Here is a 24,373-nt window from a genome sequence, read left to right as displayed (position 1 = left end):
TCTAAGCACCTGGTGCCAACGCGGAGACGCCACCGCACAGCCGTGAGGACTCAAAAAGAAAGAAGCTTGAAAGCTCACCTTTTAGCTCCATCTTCAATGTCTGGGCGAGGACTGAGGATCCTGGCTGAGGGCTTGCCCAGGGTCGTGAGGAGGCAGGAGAAAGTTGGACCCAGGCCGGACTCTGTCCCTCCTGGCAGCAGCTTGGCCCCGATCCCCGCGGGGGGACAGCCGTTGGCTGCGGACGAGAGGAGGGACCTGGAGCTGCAGCAGCACCGCGTGCCTGGGGCGCCCCACCCGGGGTGCTGGGCCCGGCCAGGACCTCCCGCCCCTCCGACCCCTTGAAATGCCCCCCGCCCGGGCGTCAGGGCGCTGCTGCCTCTCGCAGGTGGGCGGGCTTGGCACGTTGCGGGGACAGGACCGTGCCGAGGCCCAGCCGCTTCGGCTTAAGTGACCAGCACATCTGGGACCTGGAAGGAGTCCAGCTGCGCGTTACAGAAAAGTCTGCGGTGGAAACAGAGCCAAGCGACACACAGCTGGAAACCGTGGAGTTAGGAGTGAGGTGGAGACGCAATCCAAGAAGAGGGAGAGAAGAAACGGGAAGGGAGGGAGACGCGTCAACAGGGATTTCTGCGTCCAGGAGGCTCCGAGTTACAGTGGCTGGGAAACAGCCGTGGAGTAGGGCCGTTGAACAAGAGCAACCCTACAGAAACGACGGTTGGCACTAACTGACCCCGAAGCGGAGGCTGAGCAGGGCTGGGAGGCTCGGCCGCTGGACTCCGCAGCCTCGGATGGGTCTGTTGGGCCGCGTCCTCCCGTCTGAGTCTCTGCGTGGCCTTGTGGTGGGCCTGGCGGAGGGGCTCGGGCCGCCCTGGTGAGGGAAGACCTTGGGAAGCCTAGTGGGTTCCCAGGCCCCGGGGCAGCCCCGGCTGGACACGCCTGCTTCAGACATGCAGGGGATGAAAGGGGAGGCCAGGGATGGGGAGGAGGAGGGGGAGGAGGAGAGGGAGGAGGGGGAGGAAGGGAAGGAGGAGGAGGGGGAGGAAGGGGAGGGGGAGGAGGAGAGGGAGGAGGGAGAAGGGGAGGAAGGAGGGGGAGGGGAAGGAGGAGGGAGAGGGGGAGGAGGGAAGGGGGAGGGAGAGGGGGAGGAAGGAAGGGGGAGGGGAAGGGGGAGGGAGACAAAGGGGAGGGGGAGGAGGGGGAGGAGGGGGATGTGCACAGACATCTCCCTTCCGGGCGCAGAGGCCCGGGCAGGTGACCCAGCAGCAGGAGCCAGCAGTGGCTGCGGGGGGAGCCCCCCTAACACCTGCACCCCCGGGCCGGAGGCCAAAGCTCCAGTGACGTCACTGGGCAGAGGAGAGGACCTTGAAGTAAAGGGGAAATCAGGACAAAAAGAAGAGAGAGAGAAAAGACTGTTCTCCCTACTACTGTGACCTCCGGGGATAACAAACGCCCCAGATGGAGCCTCATGGAGCCGCGGGGACGCCGCCCTCTAGGCAGAGCCGAGTGAACGAGGTTCCCCGGCCTCCCGCGCCCCCAGCCTGGTCCTGGCGGGGAAGCAGGGACCCCGGGCTCGGTGTCGCCCCCTGAGCCTTGTCATTTGCAGTCAGGCCGACGACTGGCAGGACGGGCGCCCGGCGACTCTTGGCGGGCCGGGGATACCGAGCGCCGTGCACTCACAGGGATCCGAGGGGACAGGTGACTTTCTTGGGTCTCAGGGAAACACTGTGACTGGCAGCAACTCCGTTTGAAGACCTCTTACTGACTGGATCGCACGCGGGACTCATCGCAGATGCCCAGTCCCAGGCCCGCGGTCCCACTGTCCAGCCGCCGCGGTACCACGGCGGCGATGCTGACGCCCGCGACCACCATGGCTCAGGGAACAGGGTTAGAAACAGGCACGATTCGGTTTCGAGCTATGCAAGGTGTTAAGAGCTTTGTTCGCTTAGTCAAGAAATGGTCATGGAGTCCTTTCTCAGGACCGCGCGTTAGGCCAGCAGCGGGCGAGGTCGTGGCAGGTGACACCCTGGCCCAGGTTCTGCAGCCAGCGGGGGGAAATGCTGTGAATTCTGTTCAAAGTTAATTTCTCGGAGTACCAGTCAATTCTAGGAAGGAGAGGAGAAGGCTGCGCAGCACCGGACATGTCCCCTCCCCCAAAATAACCATAGTATTGAGAAAAATTCTTAATTTTGTGGCTTTTTTTTTTTTTAGATTTTTTAATTTATTCATGAGAGGGAGAGAGAGGCTCCATGCAGGGAGCCCAATGCAGGACTCGATCCCGGGACTCCAGCATCACAGCCTGGGCTGAAGGCAGGAGCTAAACGGCTGAGCCCCGCAGGGATCATTTCAAGCACATGGAAGCTGCATAAGCAGAGGTGAGAAGGAATTCTTTCTTGCAGCCTAAAATCTCCGGTAGAAAGACCCCAAACCTACATGGTATTTTGGAGACGACGGTGGCCTGGGGAGGTTGAATTCAGTGGAAGGCACGTGTCCTGGGAGCATCTCGTAATTCACGATCGGTCCGATTCCGTCCTGAGGGCCGACCGAGGGTTGGGGAGGGCGCCCTGCTGCTGCTGTGGAATTCTGTGGTTCCTGGCCCGGTTTTTGGCTTGGTTTGGGGATCTTCCCGCTCCCTGCAGGGAGTCGATCCATGGTTTTGAATCAGCAAGTCCCCCTGCCTCTGGCTTCCAGCCAGTCCTACCCGTGGGCAGCACCTGCGGGGAGGCAGGGACATGGAAAAGAGAGTTAGGGTACCGACTCCTGGGGGCCCACCTGCTGGGCCGCACTGCTCAGCGGGGTCCCCGGCTGAAGGCCCGAGCCCCCGAGGGCGGCCGTCCCCATTCTCCTGTCCCTGCAGGTCTCCCTGCACCCTGCCCACACCTCTGTAAACAGTCCTTTCATCCGTCTCAAGTGAGCTATCCATTTCCCACTGGGAACACGACAAATGAGGGGAATTTACATTATCCAAAATGTGGAACCTAAAGGGAGGCTTTGCTATTATTTTCATATTGCACGATCTCAAATTCGCATGAAAAAGTAACAAATCTCAAAAGATCCACAGGCCGGTCTGCATCAGTAGCAGGGTCGAGTCAAGGTTTATAGCAACCTGCCTTCGATATCCCTCTCGAGCTTGAACTATTATCCTTCACGACTTTGGGGACCTTCCTTTTCTGCTTTACTTTGAGCTTAAAAAGCGGATGTTGTGTTGTTCAGTAACAATCCCTCGCACCTCAGCTTCGTTAACTCCCTGGCGGAAGGATGAGCAGGATTAACGGGCAGCGCATCAAGGCCGTCATCCCTCTGCCTTTCAGTCACTGGAACTCCATTCCCAGGCAACGATGATCCCTGAAATATTCAGCAACGGGCACGTGACAGCCCTTCTTCTTCCACTGCGGCAACGCACGGGGTTTGATTTTTATTTGGCTTGATTTCATCATTTCAGCCCCTCTTGTTGGGTCGCCGATTCAGGACTAGGCAGTTTGGCTTCCACTACGGCTCAGCAAAGCCAAAGCCAACGGTTCAGCCGTGGGGCAAACGGGTGTCTGTCACCAAGAACCATACACATGGGCCGATTTATGGACACGACCCATCATTTCGGCATTTCTCACCTCCATCTGGAACTCCCTACTCATCCCACTCATTCCTACCCATTTCCACTGCATTGTTTGCAAGGGAATGCATCCTGGACGCATAGCAGGAAAGGGAAGCCAACAATCTCGTGAGATTCGTGTCCAAGGAATATGGATTTAAATCAAAAGGCAGGGACGGGCAGCGGCCCACCTCCTAAGGGGTGCGGGGCCCAGGATGAGAGCACTGCCTCTGGGTCACATCTGCATTCCCATCCTAGTTCCACCTCCTATTACTCGCATGACGTGGGCTAGTTGCTTAGTCTGACTCTTCCTTTGCTTCTCTGTGGATATTACTGATACCTAGCTCAGTGGCTATCCTGGAAATTAAGTGAAATAATGGCAGCGAAGCTCTTAGCCTCGGGTTTGCCCTGAGTCTGTTACCTACACAAACTCCGGCCGTCGCCTTACGCTTCAAGGCGACGCTCCCAAAGGGAGGTTGGTTTCGGTAATGAATATGTCAAGGGGAATAGAAGCCGTTGTTGCAGAAGAATATTCCGTCTTCCTGGATTTAGATAAAACAGATCAAAGAATCCCCCTCCCCACCTCGAAATGCTCATTGAAATCATTATCAACCCAAGAGTTAAGAAGGCAATTTAAGAGGCGTAATCGTGGAGACAGGTTTGCTCCGTAAATCAAGGAGGAACTGGACTGGTCGTCAACATATGCGTTTGTCCTTTTGTCTAAACAGGAACAGAGAGAAAGACCAATGAAAGCAGATGGGCGGCTTGAGCAAGAGGGAAAGGAAGGTCTCCTTAGGGACACAACTGGGGTTTTAGACACAAGGTAGTGGGTTTAAAGGGAATAAGACACGCCCAGACCTAGGTGCTCGCAAAGAGAAGATTAGGAGGAAGAGCCAGCCCTCCCCGCGCCTGCTCAGGGATCCCGGGTTTGGAAAGCATCGCGAGCCGTCCTCTTCCAACTCTCGGAAGAGAGTCCCTGGTAAGAGCGACCGGACACACGACGGGCAGGAGGTGGTGGCCCATCTGCTGGAGGGTGACGGCGATTGTGGACGTACTGAGAGGGGAAGGTCCGTGGGTGAATTAGTGGGTGGGTTTGTGGGTGGAACCATCCTTGTGGGTAAAGATGCAGATAAAGGCCTGTGACGGGAAAGAACGTGGCCAGGAAACCCATGGAAAGACCCAATGGAGAGGAGGCCTCTTACAAAGAAGCAAAGCGGGACCAAAACACAGATGAGGTGCAGGCCTCGGGCTGTGGGTCTGATGGAGCTGCGCCTCCCGGGTTGGACTGCGCCGCTCCCGGAACCAGTGAGGTGGGATGAAGCGAGTGAAGACGGAAAACTTCTTCTAGAACAGGGCAGGCCGGCAAGAGCCTCATCTCTGACTTCCCAGGCCTCAGCGTGGGGAGCTCCCAAGGCAGGGTCCGAAGGGGTGTAGTAGAAAAGCAGTCCCAAAATGTCTGAGTTTCAGTCGATTCCCCGGGAGAGAAATACACGTCGGATGGGGCGTGGTGCCTGGGGCCTGACGAGGAGGAGGAATGCTGCGACGTCCACCGCTCGGGGGGCAAGGGCCCGGCCGCTCGCCCTTCCAGAAGAGAAGAGGCGACCCTTTCGGTGTTGTCTAGTCCTTCCTTAGACTTACTCAACCAGGGGAATTCGGGTTGGATGAATTCACTTGAAGACCCAGAAGGAGAGGCCTTGAGGGAACCGCCCCTCCCCGGCCTGCTGCTGCCCCTCCTCCTGTCCCTGGGCCCTGCGCACCCCGCTGCGTGCCCCCTCCCTGCCGCCCCTCTGCACCCGGCCCTCCGGGCGCTCTGCGGGACCTGAGCCACGCGCGGCAGCTCGACACTTGGAACACAGCCCTTCTGCGCTGCCATTTGCTGTCAGATTAAAACACACACTGGATTTTGAAGACTCGGCATGAGAATGAAAGTAAAATATCTCACTAATCATTTTTATTCCGATTACCCGTTCAGACGATAATCTCTAATATGTTGGGTTAAATACATCAAAATCAACTCTACCTGTTGCTTCTATGTCTTCCAATGGGGCTACTAGAAATTTCCAAATGACAGAGGTGGTTGACATTACGTCTCTAGTACAAGTGCCCTGGGTCCCAGGCATCCCGCTCCCTCCTCTGCCTCAGGTGCCCCTCGGCACCCGGATCAACCCGACTTTCCTTCTTCGGAACAAGCACGTCTCAACCACGTGCTCCAGTGTTCTTAGCCGAAGACTTGTTTGATGAGTGAACCGTCCTCTTACGGTGCCAGGGGTTGACCACGTGTAGGCCCGGCTCTCCACGCGTGCTCATGAGACGCCTGCCATGTGTAGAGATTGTGCTTAAGCCAAGCAGGTGTCCTGGGAAGCGTAAGGCAGCTCTGCCGTCCAGCCGCTAACAACCGAGGTGGGCATCACCCCTCGATCAGAATAATCTGCAATGTTGGCGTATCTCCGTACTTTCCCAGGGCGACGGATCGCACAGCAATTCTAGGCCCAACGGCAGAATGGCGGGCCCTGCATCGTGATCACAGCGGGATTTTCATGGAGGCTTCCGACGCCTACCGCTTACGTCCATGTGCTTCTGACCCACCGCATTATCAAGCCCTTGAAGACTTTTTTTGTTTTTCCCCTCCCTGGCAAGAAATACAGGACATACTTTTCTTTGGCGTAGGTGGCGCCGCGAAGGGAGGTAAATGACTTGAGCCAACTTACAACATTTAAAACAAAATGTCGAGACACCTTCTGCTTGTTTGCTTCTGTTTAAAGAGGGAGAAATCTGGGGGGCTCTGCTTCTCCTGGGCCATCCCGCAACCTCTTCTCCATTTCTTCCCGCAGGAAAAAACAGCAAAACCAATTAAACGGGACGGAGGCTGGAGGGAGGAGGTACTCCTGGGGAAGTGGCTCTTCTTTCATTGAGGAAGCCAATCATGGTGGTGGAAGAAGCCAACGATAACTTCACTTATAAATTGCACACCCTGGCCACGTGGTTCTTAGCACAGATTAGGGACGGGGTTTAGTTTCGATTCTCTTTCTTCTGAATTTGATCATTTTGAAAGAGGAACGTCTTTCCCGAAGCATTCCGTATCTGCAGCCCAGACGTTTCTGCTCATTCTGCGTACAGAGTGGCCTTTTGGACACAAATGCCCCCAAGAGATCGCAATAGACTGAAAATGGCCATGTTTATCCCAAAATGTTTATTTCCTCCGTCCTTCTATAGACACTATAGTCCATTTCCTTTCCTACCGTTTTTTTTTTATCTCAAAGAAAGCAAGTTTTATCATTTGAAAGTATCTCGTGCCGTAAAAGCAGATCAATATTAAAACAAGGGCATAATCATACAGATCAGTCTCAGGCAACAGATGCGGGATTTAGGGTAGAGAAAAATGAGACCTTTGCCACCACCGTGATCAACTGCAAAGAACAAAGGAAGCAGAGCCCAGCTTCAGGGCGGGGACCTCCCCGCGGGCTCTGTGCCCTGGGCCCGGGCTCCCTCCGTCCGCAGGCGGGAAGGGCTTGACTCTCTGCCTTCAGCCGCCAGAGTGAAGTGTGAGTCCCCGGCTCTGATTATGGTAAATCGTGGGTGTATTTTCCACGTCAGCTGTGGCTCCACCCCCACCGTCACATGCCCCCTTGTATTCATGGACACACTCTCCCCTCTGCCCAACGCCCTTCTCCTGCCAGCACCACCACCCTGCCCCCGCAGCCGCTCCTGCCAGCCGCATGCCCCCACCTCCCTACTCCAGCGGGAGCCCCTCTGAGGACACTTCCCCGACCAGCCTCCCAGCCACCTGCACCGGGCCCCCCTCATGTCCTTTGCACAGATCCCACTTTGGCACTTGCTCGTTTGTTTATTATTTGCCTGTAGGTCTGCCTCCTCCCTGGATGGTAAACCCTTGAGATAAGAAACTGGATCTTACTTAAAATGGTACCTATAGGGCCTAGCACAGAGCTAGCAATGCTCAGCCTGTGTTTTTTTGAATGAACACATGCCCTTATGGGCTCAGGGTGATGATGGGAACCGAGGATGATTGGACAAAACCCCTTCCTTACGGAGTCCAGAGTATCAAAAAGGTGCACACACCTGGCTTCACGATGGAGCGCGTGATGGTTAAGCTCTAGACCGGGAGGGGCAGCTCTGCGGCATTGCAGAGCCAGGAGCCCATCTGGAATACCAGCCCCAGCACAATGTGAACGCCCATCCCTTCATCCCGTAGGTGGTCGTGGTGGGCTGATGCCGATGTAGGGGCTGCAGGCACATCAGAGAATTAAAGTCTGGAGCACCTGGGTGGCTCAGTTGGGCAAGCATCTGAGTCTTGATCTCAGCTCACTTCTTGATCTCGGGGTCGGGAGTTCAACGCTGGATGTGGAGCCTACTTTAAAAAAAAAAAAAAAAACAGGGATCCCTGGGTGGTGCAGCGGTTTGGCCCCTGCCTTTGGCCCAGGGCGGGATCCTGGAGACCCGGGATCGAATCCCACGTCGGGCTCCCGGTGCATGGAGCCTGCTTCTCCCTCTGCCTGTGTCTCTGCCTCTCTCTCTCTCTCTCTGTAAGACTATCATAAATAAATAAAAATTTAAAAAAAACAGACAAAATTTGATGCCCTCATGAAACAGGAGACAGACCAACAAGTTCAAACAACCCCGAAGAAAGCAAGAGATGCCACCGAAGGCCGAGCACGCGGGCAGGTAGTGTGGTGGGGACGCTCGCACGCCGGAGAACAGTCATCAGGCAGATCATCACGCAGACGAGCTCCTCGGCCCTTGAGACCCAACGAGAAAGACTGGAATGAGACGAGTCTCCCTCAACCTCCTCGACTCCTCCAAAGCACACACCCTCCTCACGCCTGGGGCCTCTTCTCCCTCCACCCACCCAGGCCTTCAGGGTGCGGCCCGGCCTCCTCCTCCCTGGGGAGGCAGCATCTCCGAGCCGCTGCTCCTGCTTCCCAGTGTCCTCGTCCTCGGGAGAGGCCGTCTCTAATGTGATGCACCATAGAATCACTGGGGACGCTGATGCCTGCCCCCCCCAGCCCAGGCCCCGGCCGGCACAGCCACACACCCATTAAACCACATTCCCGGGGACTGAGACCTGCAGACTGGCACAGCCAGGTTGAGAGCTCACAACTCACACGGGTCCCCGCACCGTCGCCTTCCATGTCCCCGGCCACAGCACAAGCCCCGGCCTACCGTCCCCTCCCCCCGGGAGTGCGTTCCATTCCCTAAGACCCCCTGGGTTTTCTCAGGGACCATCTCACTTGGCATTTCTCCAGATCCTGACACTCTTGCCCCTTCTCTTCTCTTGAAGCGACCTTCCCCCGGCTTCCAGTGTCCCATCGTCACCCCCGTGCTCTGGTTGGTGCCTCTTTGACTCCTTTGTCCCACTTTCCTTACCTTTTCCTCCTTTTTGCTTCTACGGTGCGGGTGTTTCCAAAGAAGCATCTCAGCTCAGTCTGCGCACCATGCGCCCACCACGAGGCTCGGCGGCATCCCTCTGCTGAGGACCCCCGATCTGTCCAGGCGAGACCCCTCCCCAGAGCACACGGTCTCGGCTCTGCCTGCCTAGACGCCCACCAGTTGGCCTTTCCCCCCCCTGGGTCGCCCCCGCCCACGTTTACCCCGGCCCAGTCTGCAGCCGGCTCTGCAGCCCCTGCCCCCGCCACCCCGTCTCTCATCTGGACTATCCCACGCATCCTGTTTCGTCCCAAACCCCCTAACCTGTACCTCGCTATAAAACACAAATCCAAGAGCCACCCCGGGCGCCCCAGATTGTGTCGGGACACAATGCGGTTTGGCTGGTGGCCCACGAGGTCCCGCATCCCCCCCCCCCTCCCCGTCTTGCCGCAGCCCTACTGAAGCGCTCGTGCTTCCTCAGATGAGGCCCGGCTGGAGGCCCAGAGTCCCTCCCAGACCCACCTCTTTGTCTGGTGACGTCTCTTGCATTCTTCTCAGGACTCCACTCAGAACCCGCTTCAGGAAGCCTCTCGTACCAGTCAGGATGCTTTCAGCTTCAAGCTAGAGATTCAAGACGGTAAGACGCAGGCTTGGAATCCTCCTGGCAGGCCATGCACCGCAGGCAGCCCCCGAGCAAGTTAATTCAGCAGCCTGCCCATGTCCGCGCCGTCGGCGGCCTCCTCCGTGCCTCGGCTTTCCCCACGTGGTCTCACACCGCAGGCCTCGACTCGGAACATCAGATCCACACGAAACCACATCCAAAGGCAGAAAGAAATAACAGCTTCCCCCTGCCCCCCACCCCAGGACATCTTTTATCAGAGAGGGAAATCCCTCCCAGCAGACTCTCCCGCTGGGCCCATTAGGGGGGTCTAGGCTCCTCGCTCCCCCTGGAGAAATCCTTGGCAAAGGAGAAGCATTGCTATGGTTTCCGTGTGACTGGGGGACGGGGGAGCCCCTCTTCTTTGAATACATTCTTCCTCTTCTTAAGCAAGTTCCCATCGACAAGGATGAGCGGGGACATGGCCGAGGGATAGGCTGTCAACGGCGTCAGCCATGCGCTCTCTCCTCGCGTCCCTCCTCGCCACGGCCTCACCCCTGTGCCCAGCGCCTTCGAGTACTCGGCCTTTGGGCTTTCCCAGCTGTCCCGTAGTGCTGGTTCACCTACCGGCCCCTACACCCGCCTCCGTGCGGCTTATTCCTCTCTGAGTCTGCAGCACGCAGCAAGGCCGAGTGCAGAGCGCCAGTGAAAGCTATTGCTTGAGTGTTTCAGTGGTTGAATTAGTGGCATGTTCTAGAACTGTGCTTGTGTCAATGCTAGTAATTTGACCCATCTGTGGAGCGATGGTTTGCCCATATGAAGAGACTTACACGTGACCGCACAGTTTGTACCTTTAGCTGCATGTAATTTTTTTTTTTTTTTTGGTTTTGTGACTTAGTCCTCTGCAGCATCAACCAAATGACTACTTTCTTCCTTAAATAGAGTTGATGTTTCTGGATCTCCAAAGGACCATACTGGTGTTGAGCCGTTTTCTTTTTTTTTTTTTTTTTCCCTCTTGCGCCATTAAGCGTCTGCCAAGCCAGCGTAGATCAACACCATCTATCGGCGTCCCAGCCTCAGAACGGAACTCCAGAGGCAGGGCTTCCTCTTCTGGGTCAAGGTGACCCGTAACTTGCATCTTCTTCGTGCTAACCCTCGGTCCGCACAGCTGCAGCGTCTCTGTGACATGGTCAGCGGCTTCTCGCCCTGTGCCTTAGCAAATATTTATTGAGGGGATTAGTGAATGAATCATCTGACTCGCGTGTAATCTTCAAAAACAGCCATAGCAGACAAGAGTCTTATTTAAGAGGTGTCTGCCTCAGCTCAAACAGCTTTAAGAATCACCAAATTAGCAGCTTTTATCCACGTTGACACTCCGTTCTCAAACTAATTACCTGCTTATGCAACTGACCTTATGAAGGGCTGTTGACACCTCCTTAAGTTGTCTTTGGAAATCAGAATTGAACCCAAAAACAATTATGATCTTGCCAGGTTCAAAAACTGCCATTTTGACACGGCCAGAATCTCCCCATTGAATTCAGAAATCGGATTCAAACCCTAAAGTCGGGAAAAGAAGGGATGCGAATCAAACCAGCAGAGGAATAATGAACAGAAACAGCCATTGGTTAACTTAGGCACGGAAATAAGAATAGAAGTGTCCACGGAAGCACACACCGCCACTATTCTATCATAGAATGAACGTTAGCTGGTTGATGGAAATTTTGCTTTTGACGTTTATATGGACAATGGTTCCTTAGCAAAAAGAACTGCAGAGCACTGTCACGCCAATGTCCCATGTGACAATAAGCATCATCCCTTCAGCAGAAGTCACCGCTAGCGTCCTAGACCGTCCCTTCAGAGCAATCAGACATCAAACAGGGTATCCTATTAGACGTTAGGGTCCATGAAAGCAAAGTCATGGCATCATGGTGTCACGGCCCAGACTGCCAGGCAGGGGTACCTTCCGTCACGGGGCCCACGGGCAGGACTTGTCGGAGGATCACAGAGACCACGATGGCAACGTAACCAGAGGCCCGGTAACTCCTGCTGGAATGGAGCAGCGTCCTCACGACAACATGCTCAGGCACAGCCTCCAAACTTCAGCAGTCAGAAATGGGGCTCCTTGGGCCCAGGATTCGGCCTGGGAACGAAGGAACAGAGCTCCCAGCAAACGTGGCCCTGTCACAACAAACCAAGGGCCGATCCTGGCTCACCGGGCCATAAATTCCTGGGGAGCAGGAACAGCTCGGTGGTGACAATATTATTCATAAATAATATTCAGGTTTGGGCTGACTCTGCAATGCACATTCATAAAATCATCAAGTGAAGGTGAGCTTTAGAATCTGTTTAATCCAAAACTCCTCATTTCACTAAAGAGAAATCAAATTGGTTTTGTTTTGTTTAAAGACTTTATTTATTTATTCATGAGACACAGAGAGAGGCAGAGACACAGCAGAGGGAGAAGCAGGCTCCAGGCAGGGAGCCCGACGCGGGACTCGATCCCAGGACCTCAGGTCACGACCTGAGCCTAAGGCAGATGCTCAACCGCTGAGCCCCCCAGGCGTCCTGAAGAAATCAAGTTTTAAAGATGGGAAGGGCAAGACCCTTCCCACACAGTTTTGGACTCCATATGCTCTGATTAACTCTTCATACAATAACAATTGTGTAATCTTTTCTAAAGAGAAAAAAAAATTCAGCGTTTTAGCAAAAAATATTTTTTCTCAACATTTATTAATGGTATAGAAAAGTTACTTTCAGCTTCATAAGTTATTGTATTGAGCTGCATGCTTGTGCAATGAATTACTCTTATGCTGCACAGTGAATCAGAGACGAATCTGGGTCGGGCTTTTGTTCAGGGAAACACGTCTCGTCGGGCTGCTGCTTGCATGCTGTTTCCTCTGCAACCAGCAGGCTTCCTCAGAACCGGATAGATCAGATGCACAAAAGCACAATCTGATATGCGTGCAGAAAACACAACTTCACATTCAGGATGGGCTCAGCATTTGTAGGACACGCAGGAATTCAGGCTAAATTCTATTTTTTGAGGCTTTCCGTCATAATATGAAAGACTGTAAGGGCTGTTTATCCGTGTCCACGCTACCTTCCCAAGTACGTTTCCGACAGCAGAGAACTTCCCTTCTGACGAAGATGATTAGCACAGAATTCTCCAACTACAGTTTTATCCATCCATGATTCAAAGAATGCTTCGCAGCCTTGCACTGGGTACGCTTGGAGCCTTGCGTCTCTTGAGCTCCTCCTAGTTCCAGAGTGGGAGCTGGGGCCTCGTGCAGAACGTCAGCGCCTCCGGCCCCCACCCCGTGTCACTTCACTGCGTCAGCACAGTGAGTGGGAGACTTCCAGGAAGTCCTTTGCGGGGGGGGGGAGCTAACACCAGCCCAACTATAGGTTCAGGGGGCTGGAAACCACGTACATCCCACTAAACCACACTCGGATACGTCCTCGTTAACCTCTGTCCTGTCAGCGGGATCCCACGGAGTTCACAGCTGTGATGAAGTCACCTGACCCAAGACGACAGGCAAAAGACAGTGGTCTTAATTTATTGTGGTTAAAACACTATTTAAAATATTTTTACAAACACAGTCATGGGAACATAGAGCTGGTGACCCCATGAGGGGCCCTTGAAGCTTTATGACCTTCGCGCTCCTTGTGACCTCTGTATCCTCCTGGAAGAGGCATAGTGAATCATAGTAATTAACTTTCTAATGTTAGAACTTCACATTTTGTGGATAATTACAGCTTATTCATGATATATTATTAAATTTCACATTGCTGAGTTAAGTCTGCTAATATTTTTGTGTAGAATGTATCTGTGTTCATAAATGACACTGTATTAATTTGCATTTCTTGTACCATCCTTGCCAAGTTTGGTATTAAGACAGGTTACATTCGCATGTTCTGGAATAATTTTTATAAAATTGACCTTTTTGTTCCTCGAATGTTTGATATCACTTAGCAAAACTGCCTGGAGCTGGATTATTTTTTTTTTTGTAGGGATATTTCCTGTTATTTGACTATTTTTATTGATTATGGAACTATTTACATTTTCTATTTCCTCTTGAATCAGTTTTGGGGTTTTATATTTTTCTAGGATTTTCAATTTTATCTAATTTTTTTTTCAATTCGTTGGCATTAAGTTGTTCAAAAGATGGTATTTTCTTTTTAATATATCCAGTTATGTTTTTTACATTTTTACATTACATGATTTTTACATTTACGTTAGAAAGTCAGTTACTATCGTTAACTTGTGCCTCCTCTTTCTCTCTCTCTCTTTTTAAAGATTTTACTTATTTATTCATGAGAGACACAGAGAGAGAGAGGCTGAGACCCAGGCAGAGGGAGAAGCAGGATACACGCAGGGAGCCCGACGTGGGACTCGATCCCGGGACTCCAGGATCACGCCCTCCTCTCTCTCTCTTTTATTAATCTTGCAGAGAATGTCAATTTTATTAGTCTTAAAAACAAAACTTTTGCTTTGTGGATCTTCTTGATTATGTGTTCATTTCCTGCGTTAATCTTTGTTGTTTCCTTCTACTTTCTTTGAGTTTATTTCACTCCTCTTTTTTAACTTCTTAAGAAGAATACTTAATTCACTAATGTTCTACCATAATTATTATCTGACTATCCTCCAGATGACAAAGGCATAAGAATTAGAAATAAAGGTATCCTGACAATATGATCATGTAGAAAATACAAAAGAATGTACCTATCAATTATTAAGTGACTAAGTGGATTTAGTCTGATTGTTAGATAAATATGCCAAGATCAATCTAAAAAAACAAGTTATATTTCCAAATACTTGCAAGAAATGATTAGAAAATGTATTCTTTTTAAAAATATGATTCCTGTGCTTGCTTCGGCAGCACATATACTAAAATTGGAACGATACAGAGAAGATTAAGCATGGCCCCTGCGCAAGGATGACACGTAAAAATATGATTCCTAAACTAGTTTCAAAATCCTCCAATATCTGTAAATTTAACAAATATGCACAAAGCATTACTGATGAGAAATTTTAAAGACCTAAGCAAAGTAAAGAACTCTTACCCACTGATCAGGGTTACCCGCTTATGTTTATACCACTGTGGGTGGAAAATAAACTTGTACTAAGGCGATGAAATTCAGAGATTTATTTGTTATAAGTATTTTGGCTAAAAATGCATGCCAGTGTGACATGACTTTCTCAATTCAAAGAGTTTTAATTAAAAATCATCCTCTCTTTCTTCAGCCTTAACTCTGCTCTTTTCAGAAGCCGAGGGGCTTTCCCGTCTGCTAGGCCTCAGGGATAGCTTGGATTAAATTGGCCCCAAGACCACTTTCAAGTCTAAGGCAGGGAGCCCTGGCAAGAACACCCCTTTCATCGTCTCTCTGTCCTGATTCTCTAAAGCAGTTTTATTAAGGGGCAGAATGTCAAAGATAAATCTGCCACGCTTGCCCATCGGTGCTTCTTAGAATATCTACTCTAACCTCAGCTTCTGGTGAGTGGTCCTTCCCCTCCCCCAGCAAGTGAGCAAGTACCCAAATCTAGTTGATTTATTGGTTTGTCAGGGACGAGTCAGATCCTGGGGCTGGAAGATCATCGAGATCTGTTTTTAACCACATTCAGGCTGATAAGTAAACAGGGAAACCAATCTTTAATGAAGCCAGAGAGTGGTGCTCCTAACCAGAGAGAGCACTTGGAGTGGGGGAGTGTGAGGCCTGGCTATCTTTCCCAGAACGGAGTCCCATGAGACCCTTCCGGGCTTCTAATGAATTCCTTCTTGTTTATGCTAATTTGGATCGGCTTCTGTTGTTTGTAATAAATAGATGGAGACAGAGTGTTGTGACAGTAGTCAGCCAGGAGTCTGAAGAAGACATGGGGCCTGTCTTCTCTCAGTTATCCTTCTGTCAAAGTGTAATTCCCAAAATATTAAAAACCTGATTTTCATATAGATAAGTAAGCACATGTCAGAGTTTTATTTAGTTCATTAATGAGGGAACCAGGAAGATGGCAATGCTGGATCAGAAGAGAAAATGAGAAAATAGGACTTCTGTCGTCAGTGGGGGAAGCAAGGAGAGCTGAGGTAAGATTCCAAAATCAGATGCAAAACTGGTTTATAGCCAAGAAGGCAGTAAAACCATAATATTTAGGGTTGTCCTTTCTATCTGGGCAGGAAATAAAATCGTCACCATCTTGCTAGTATTGTACAAGGTCTGAGCCCAAATCAACGGTACAAACTATGTTGCATTCCCATAGAGAGGGAGAGGACCCTTGGGCAAACTGCTCCGATCAGTGCTTCCCAGACTATATGAAAAGACAGACTTCTGGGCCCTGCTCCTAGAAATTTTGATTTAGTAGGTCTTGGGCTTGGCCTGAGAATTCGCATTTTAGCAAGTTCCCAGGTGACATTGCTAGTCAGCAAACTACATTTTAAGTAGCATGACTAGATGACATCAAAAGGTCATGAAATAACCCTTTTGCTTATTACTAAGGTTTGACTAGGTTTTCTCAAACCTCCACCCTGCGTTCCCAAGAGAGCTAAACCTCTGGATGAAGAAAAGCAAAGCGAGGCAGACAGTTCTGAGTCCAAAACTGAGTGTAGGACTGAGATGAGCACAGTGAGGTCATAGAGGGGAGTCGTGTTTCCCTGCGCTAGGTAGGTCTCAGTAGCACAGACCCGCAGGCAGGCACTTGCAACCCCCCCCCCACCGCCCCCCCCCCCCCCCCCCGAGCTCCCATCTGCACCTTTGGTTTTATTGCAACACAAGGAAAAGCTTATTCAAGCCACACCAGCCAGTGACAAAGAAGAAGAATCTAAAGAAAGAGGCAGAAAGCAAATTCCTTTTAAAATCAGGAACTCTGCTGGCCTCGGCTGCCTTCCCAGGAGGTCTCAGTAGCACTAAAAGGAAGTGCTAGAGGAGAGAAGACAGTCGCCTTCTCCCGAGGCAGCAGTCCTGAGCTCACTGCAACAGCCCCTTCTTACCCTTCTGGCTCCAGGAGATCAGGTTGCCAGAGAAATCACAGGGCGCTTGACTACATTTGAATTTCAAATAAATAACAATTTTTAATGTAAGTATGTCTCAGATATTTCACGGGACATATTTATACTCCAAAAAAAAAAAAAACACACATTTTTTAAATCTGATTTAACTGGGTATTTATTTGCTGTATTTGGTGTATTGGTATTTTTTTTAAATTTTTATTTATTTATGATAGTCACACAGAGAGAGAGAGAGAGGCAGAGACCCAGGCAGAGACCCAGGCAGAGGGAGAAGCAGGCTCCATGCAGGGAGCCCGACGCGGGACTCGATCCCAGGACCCCGGGGTCACACCCTGGGCCGAGGGCAGACAATCTACCACGGAGCCACTCAGGCGCCCAAATTATTACATTTTTGCTGAACTAGGCCCTAGTTGCGCAGCAGTGTCACTCGGCAACTTTTTCAAAGATGACGTTTGTTTAGAAAAACTGGCGTATTTCACTGACGCTCCCCGTATTCCCACAAAGCACTTTTGAAACCGCGGAGGCTTGTCAGCAGGACGCCCCACACCCAGGGGTGCCAAAGGTCTCCTCGGCCCTGGAGGCCACTGCAAGCGGTCGCTGTACCTGGCGAATACACCTGCTGCCTAGGGCGTCAAGGAGAGCGTCCCCGTGAAACTGCCCGGTGCGACAGGACGGGGGACGCTACGCCCCTCCCGCCTCAAACTTTTCACGTTTAACTTCCTAAAAGGGAAATCGGAGCCTTAAAGGAAAATACCCGGACGACAAATCCACTCCATCTTCCAAACCCCGATTCGGTGATTGAGCCCGGCCCGGCGGGTCCGCAGGATGAGCCGTCGGCGCTCACCCGTTCACACGGAGGGAGGAGTCGTGGACCCCGGGTGCTCGGCCCTCGTGCGGCCGTCGGACTCTGTGAGAACGTCTTGGGTCGAGTGTGAAAGCGCGTCCCCGATGTCCTCCCCACAGTCACGTCTGCGTGACCTAGATTTCAGCCGCGACCCCAGGTGGACCGTCCACCTGTACGTGCGGGTCGGGCCCACGCGTGTCCCCCGGTGGCTTTAGGATCCCCGGGCAAGCGCAGCCGACTCATCCCACCATCTCCAGCTGAAATTATGATTCTTACTGTTCAGAGCTGTTTCAGCGTTGCCCTGGGGGACGAACCTCAAAGACCCTACGGGGTAGTGCACTTTACCTACAAAGCAAGGACGGGATGTTCCGTGGGATGGCTTGTGTGCATGGTGCAGGCAGCACCGGGTGGAATGAGAGTGCCTGTGCCTACCGGGGGGATGAGTCATGCCCTCAGGCCACCCCGAACCCTCCAGGAGAGCGAGAAGGTCGCCACCTTCACACAGGCTGGGGCGGGGGGGGGGGGGGGGGCAGGCTGCGCAGCCGGGGGCGGCGTTCAAGGCCGCAGCACGGAGCCAGCAGCTTGGAACTGCGACAGCATCATCGTGTCCTGAAGCTTCCCGCCACCCGGCCTGTGCCTGCCACCTGCCCCGTTCCCGCCACCTGCCCCGTTCCCGCCACCAGGCCCCTTCCCACCACCCAGGCCCCCGGCGGGCGCTGCTCCTCACTTCCCTTTGTGATCCCGTCTCCTCACCGTCCCCCCAACCCACCGCCGCAGGTGCACCCGGGAACTCCACACGCACTTGCACTTCGCTCCAGGAAAGTGCATCCCCAGCTCTCCTCACCACACCCCTGCCCCCCAGCAGTCCCGAACCACTCAGGTTCTCAGCTCAGCGAGCACAGGCCGCTTCCCTCCAGCAGATCTCTGCACCTTCACATCCTCAGGCTCCAAACCCGTGGGTCCATCCCCCCTTCGGTCAACCTGGGGAGTCGGGTCCTTGAACAAATCTTGAGGCCACTGTGCCTTATCCTCAGGCCCTCTTGGCTCGTCCTTGCCCTCGCAGCCTTGCCTCTCTCTCTTCTCCCCCCAGGCCCTCCCGCGATGTCACCCGTAACCTTCAGTGTCCTGCAAAGGGCCTGCCCGTGAGAAACCCCCCTCCACGCACCCCGGGCCACTCTGCCCACAGCCGCTCCCCTCGACCTGCCCTGAAAGTGGCTCCACAAGTGACACTCATGGGGCACTGAGCTCTCCAGACGCCACGTGCTTTACACACATGACCCAGCAGCCCAGCAGGGGGATTCGCTTAGTTCCAGGGTCTCACTGGAGGGACACGCGAGGCTCCTGGACACACGTGACTTTCCCATTCGTGCGACCTGACCTGACCTCGGCCGCTGCACGTGGGACCGCCCCTGCCTCGCTGGCGGCCGAGCTACTAAGGCGGCGCCTCCCGCCGGGACCGTGCCCCGGGGGAGGGGGGCAGCGTGGTTAGCACCCCCAGTGCCGAGCACCCAGCGTGGGGCCCTCACGCCGCGCTCACGTAGGCCGGGCCATGTTTTGGGGTCCAGGAAACCCCAGGTCAAGGTGCCAACCCGTTCCGTCCTCAGGAAGACTCTCCTCCTGGCTGGGAGGCGCCTGCTGCACCCCAGACACCGCGCTGGATCCCGCAAACTCAACCAGCCCAAGCCGCTGCCGCCACGGAGAGGCGGAAAGACAGGGAAGGAAAATAGGTGCTGGGGGTGCTACAGGACCACGGGGAGGTAGGCGCTGCTAAGAGGAGCGGAGGTGGGACGGGATGGGCCTCGGAGGGGGATGAGCGGCGTCCACGCGGCCTCGTGCACCTGGAACTGATGACGCTCTGTGTTAACTGCGCTGGGATTAAAGTCCCAAAGACTTAATTTAAAAAATAAATACAAGAATAGTAGAGTGAGGGCTGTTGCTTTGCCCAGGGTGGCGGTGTGTGGGGGCGGAGGGCGCAGGCGGGGCGGGCAGTGCGCTGGCCCAGGCGGGTGTCCCCCCCGCCCCACCCCGTGCCCCGGGCCTAAGGGGACGCTGCTGGGCCGCCCGGGGCGCTCGGTCTAACAGCCCGCGGGGTGGGTCGGTCCAAACCGGGACGTTAAGTCAGCAAACGCGCGCTTCCGTGATGATCACCAACATCGAGCACTGCAGACGCCGCTGCCTGGAGCTGCACGAGGGACAGGAGCAGGAGGGGGGGCGGCTCCGGAGCCCCACGTGGCGCAGCCCCCAGGCCTGGGAGAGGCGGGGCGGGGACCCAGGACGGTGCCTCAGGGCAGGGACGTGACATGTGGGGTGACCTCAAGACCTGAGACAAGGAGGGAGTCATCCCCTGCATCGGCCAGTGTAGACGGAGGGCGGGTGGAGTGACGAGGCGTGGGAGCCGGGGGGCAGACTGGGGAGAGAACAGGTGAACCAGTGGACACAGCCAGTGGCCGCCCCTGCAGGAGGGCCCCGGGTGAAGCCGCCCGGAGGACGCGGGGACGCTCGAGGTGCCGCAGCGGGGCCAGCCCTCGGCTGGGGGAGGGCTGGGGGGGCCTGACCCCGAGGCTTCGGAGGTGGGGCCGTGGGGGCAGGCCTGGGGGCAGGTCCAGGGAGAGGAAGTGGGGGTCCGTGCGGGGCCGGGGCTCAAAGCCGCGGTGCTGCTTCCGGCCTGGGTTGTCCTGTTTCCTACCGTCCGTCTGTCTGCCACAGGCTCCCGCCCCGGCCTGGCCCCTGAGCACCTGCTCCTCTGACCAAGGGCACCAACCTGAGCTCACGTGCGCGATGAGACTCACTGCCAGCACCAGGGAGGTGGGTGGGCGGGTGACCGTGGGGGACGGTGTGGTGGCTGTGCCATACCTGTCCTCACCTGTCCTTACCTGGCCTCACCTGGCCTCACCTGGCTGCACTTGGCCCCACCTGGCTGCTCCTGGCCTTACCTGACTGCACCTGGCTGCACTTGGCCTTGCCTGGCTCCTCCTGGCCTCACTTGACCCCTCTTGGCCTCACCTACCATCACCTGGCCTCATCTGCTCTAACCTGTCCTCACCTGGCCCCACTTGGCCTCACCTGGCCCCACCTAGCCCCACCTGCCCCCACTTGGCCCCACCTGCCCTCACCTGGCCTCACCTGGCCCCACTTGGCCCCATGTGTCCTCACCAGGCCCTGCCTGCCCTCACCTGGCCTCACCTGGCTTCATCTGGCCCCATCTGCCCTCACCTGGCCCCACCTGGCCCCACTTGACCCCACCTGCCCTCACCTGGCCCCACCTAGCCCCACCTGCCCTCACCTGGTCCCACCTGCCCTCACCTGGCCCCACCTGCCCTCTCCTGGCCCCACCTGGCCCCACCTGCCCTCACCTGCCCTCACCTGGCCCCACCTGCCCTCACCTGACCCCACCTGCCCTCACCTGGTCCCACCTGCCCTCACCTGGCCCCACCTGCCCTCTCCTGGCCCCACCTGGCCCCACCTGCCCTCACCTGCCCTCACCTGGCCCCACCTGCCCTCACCTGACCCCACCTGCCCTCACCTGGCCCCACCTGCCCTCACCTGGTCCCACCTGCCCTCACCTGGCCCCACCTGCCCTCACCTGCCCTCACCTGGCCCCACCTGCCCTCACCTGCCCTCACCTGGCCCCACCTGCCCTCACCTGCCCTCACCTGGCCCCACCTGCCCTCACCTGCCCTCACCTGACCCCACCTGCCCTCACCTGGCCCCACCTGCCCTCACCTGGCCTCACCTGGCCCCACCTGCCCTCACCTAGCCTCACCCGGCCCCACCTGGCCCAGCAGTCAGGGCCCCTCAGGGCTCCGGCAGCAAATAAAATCCCTGAGCGTTATTCCCAGTGAACACACCCACAGGGCCTGCAGCGGGGAGCCGGGGAGCCGCCGCCGGAGGCCCCCGTGTTATTCGCCTTCTCTCCCGAGGGATCGTGGGCAGGGACTGTGCCTCCCAGCGCGTCCCGGCCCCTCTGCCCCCATGAGCCCCTGACGCCCTGACACCTGCCGCTTTGCCTCTTCTCCCTGGAAGTTCCTCCTGAGGCTTCAAGGTGCGGGTCGAACGCCACCTCCTCTTGGAAGCCCTCCTTGGGCAGCGGCTCGGCCCTCGGCCCGGGGGCTTCTCCCTCAGCCCTCCCGTCCGCCCTGGTGAGGTGGCGGCGCCGGGGCTCACCTGCCCTGGGTGCTCCTGGCCTCACCTGCCCTCACCCTGCCCCGCACCCCCACCCCTTCCCCAGGCCTCAAGTCCGCTCACCTTCAGGCTCCTGCTTAGGCCCGGCCCTCCCGGCCCCTGCGCCCCCCGCACCCCATCTCAGTCCCCGGTGTCCTCCCGGCCGGGGTCCCTCACCTGCATGTCCCCCGCCCGGCTCCCGCCCCCGGCCCGCCCCCAGCACAGCCACCCACACCGGAGCCTGCGCATCCATCTCCCGTCACCCGACATTGCGTGTGAACCTCCCCGTTCCCCGACAGCTGAGGAAGACACACCAGGTCGCCGCCACCCCCCGGTCGGAGCCCCGGTTTGGAGGAGTGTGCGGCCCCCGGGAGGGCCGGGTGCCCCCAGGGCTGAGGCTGCCCCCGCCCGAGGGGGGCCCCGCGCGGACCATCCCCAGCCCCGTCCCTGCGGTGAGGCAGCGAAGGAGCCGGGGGTCCCCGAGACTTCCCTTAGCCCTGGTGGAGGCCGGGCCCTCGGCGGCTGCAGCGCGGCGGCCCCTCCCCGGCCCAGCTGGTGGTGGCCGAGGGGTCCCACGAGAAGACGCAACGAACTTGGCGACGCTTCTCAGCACGTTTTATTTCAGTCCATAAACGACCCGTGCGTGTGTTTTCAAGACGGCCATTCCCGAACGTGGCCGCCCGTCGTGCACACGTGCCGCGAGGCCGCGCTGCTCCCAGGCTGCGGAGGACGGTTCCACGGTGAGCCGTCCACATGCCGCCCCCGTGTGTCCCCGCGATGGGGACAGCGGGGTCTGGCGGGGGGAGAGTGGGACGCACGAGACCCAGAGGGCGGCCCCTTCCCCCATCTCGGTGGCTGACGGGGTCCCGCTGGCCCTCGAGGCCCGGGGTCCCTTGTCTACAGGACTTGTGAGCGGCACGTGGGACTCGCCACGGCCCCCCAGCCTGGGCTCCGACTTGACGGGTCTGGGGACGTGATGGGTGTCGGGGGTTTGCAAGGCCCCTTGGGTGACTGCAGGCCGCAGTGGGGTGGGAGCCAGCGCCGCCGGACGAGGGTTGTGCCCACGAGGCCCAAGGAGCAGGGCCCGACTCGGGCCACCGCCCCCGGTGCAGGCCCTGCCCAGAGGAGCCCACGGTCTCGGCCCGACGCCCCGCACAGCCGCCCCGCCAGGCCACAGTGGGCGCAGGTCTCCGCCGGTCGGCGTCAGCGGGGCCTCTGGTCCCGGCTCTAAATCTCCGGGATTCTGGGACCCCCGGAGCACCGAGACCCAAGACGGAGCACGGGGTTCTCGAGCGACCGGGGCCCCGGCTGTGGTGCCGACACGGAGGAGCCGACCCGGCGGGGGAGCTGGGGGAGCCCGGGCTTGGGCCGTGGCCGGTCTTCTGCGGCGGAGGCCAGGCCGAGCCCCTGGCAGGCGGTGATGCGGGAACTGGCCCTTCGGGGGCAGAGAGTCTAACCCAACGACAACAGGAGAAAATAATTAAGGGCGTCGCGCCCAAGTCTGTCGGAAGTTCCCTGACATAATGGGACTTTCTGGGCTTGAAACACCGTTTCCCGAAGTTTCTTTTGCTCGGTGTGTTCTGTTTCCGGAGACGAGCGCCGTGGCCTGTAGGTGACGCCGCAGCCGGGCGCGGGAATAAGGGAAAGGTTTGACCTTCCGTGTCGGCCTGACGTGGTCCTGGGCGCTCCGTGGCTCTAAGCACAGGAGCGCGTGCCCGGAACGGCAGATCGTGACCGACAACGTCCTTAACGGAGTGACGAGAACCCGTGGGCTTTCTCACTTTAAAAGTCTGCAGCGTTGGGCGAGGATTGCCAAGGCAGGGATTCTAGACATCCATGTCTCCGAGGCCCCGCAGGCGGTCACTTCGGACCCGGGCTTTTCCTGGTTCGATTCATTTTAGGGAAGAGAAACTGCACGGTCTGGGCCCCTCGCTCGGCTCCGCTGGGGACGCGTCGGCATCACTGGGGCCCTAAGACACCGGCTCTCGGCCTCGGCTGCGCTGGACGATCACCTGAGAAGCTTCACGAAACCGTGGACGCCCGGGCCCCATGCATAGGGGCTGCCCGGAGCGTCGGATGGACTCGGGCTCGAGGGCAGCCTGGGCATCGGGCGTGCCAGCGTCCGCAGCTGGAGCGGCTCTCAGGGCGCGGTGCCCAGGACCAGGGCTCAGGAGGCCGTCGTCCTTACAAGGAGGGGGTGGCGGCGGCGCAAGCGGGACCAGGCTCTTCACCCTCCAGTGCTGGGCCATCCCTGCCCCCTATTCGGCCAGCGCAGAATTAGGAACCAGGAGGGAGGGAAGTCCGGGAGAAAGAGCGATGAACAAGCCCAGCACCGTGAGCTGCACCGCGGTCCGGAGGGCACCCCCCGCCCCGTGCACTCTCCTTGGGACCTTCCAGCTGGAAGCCAAGGTCCTGGGTTGCAGCACTTGGGGCCTAGACTCAGAAAATGCAATTCTTGGGTCCCGCGGGGTCAGAAATCCTTACAGAGAGAGCGAGAGAGGGAGCTGCAGTCTTCACTGGCTCCTCGGCCGACGAGGGTCCCCACCCGGAGAGGAACCGGTGCCCGCGCTGAGAACGGGGGCCGAGGGAACGGAATAAACTCGAAAACCTGGAAACTGGCGACGGGCGTGTTTGTTTATATTCTGCCCCCAGAACAGGGAGGCCTTTGAACGTCTCCTCTGCTCAGAGCGTCTGTTTTCCACATGTCCCAACGGTGCGTAAAGGGAAAGAGGAAAAGGGAGAAAGGGATTTTAAGAAGCACGGGCCATAAAGCCCCGTTGGCCAAACAACCCCCGTGCCCGGTG

The 24,373-nt window shown here is 56.4% G+C and overlaps 1 long non-coding RNA gene and 1 other non-coding gene across 6 annotated transcripts in view; both read left to right on the top strand.

Annotated features, from left to right (window-relative positions):
* Positions 1 to 17,909, top strand: part of LOC144300283 (uncharacterized) — a 32,113-nt gene extending 14,204 nt beyond the window's left edge. Inside the window, exons 3-4 of one of the 5 annotated variants that reach the window (XR_013366862.1) lie at positions 2,209 to 2,372; positions 16,780 to 17,909. This is a non-coding gene — a long non-coding RNA (uncharacterized LOC144300283). The other 4 variants (XR_013366860.1, XR_013366859.1, XR_013366863.1 and 1 more) reach the window with 4 other exon arrangements.
* Positions 14,431 to 14,538, top strand: LOC144300698 (U6 spliceosomal RNA). The gene has a single exon (XR_013367502.1). It is a non-coding gene; the product is annotated as a U6 spliceosomal RNA (small nuclear RNA).
* Positions 17,910 to 24,373: the final 6,464 nt, after the last annotated feature.

This window comes from Canis aureus, chromosome 28 (assembly GCF_053574225.1).
Source record: "Canis aureus isolate CA01 chromosome 28, VMU_Caureus_v.1.0, whole genome shotgun sequence".
In the NCBI taxonomy this organism is placed as follows: domain Eukaryota; kingdom Metazoa; phylum Chordata; class Mammalia; order Carnivora; family Canidae; genus Canis; species Canis aureus.
This window is presented reverse-complemented; position numbering and strand designations above follow the sequence as displayed.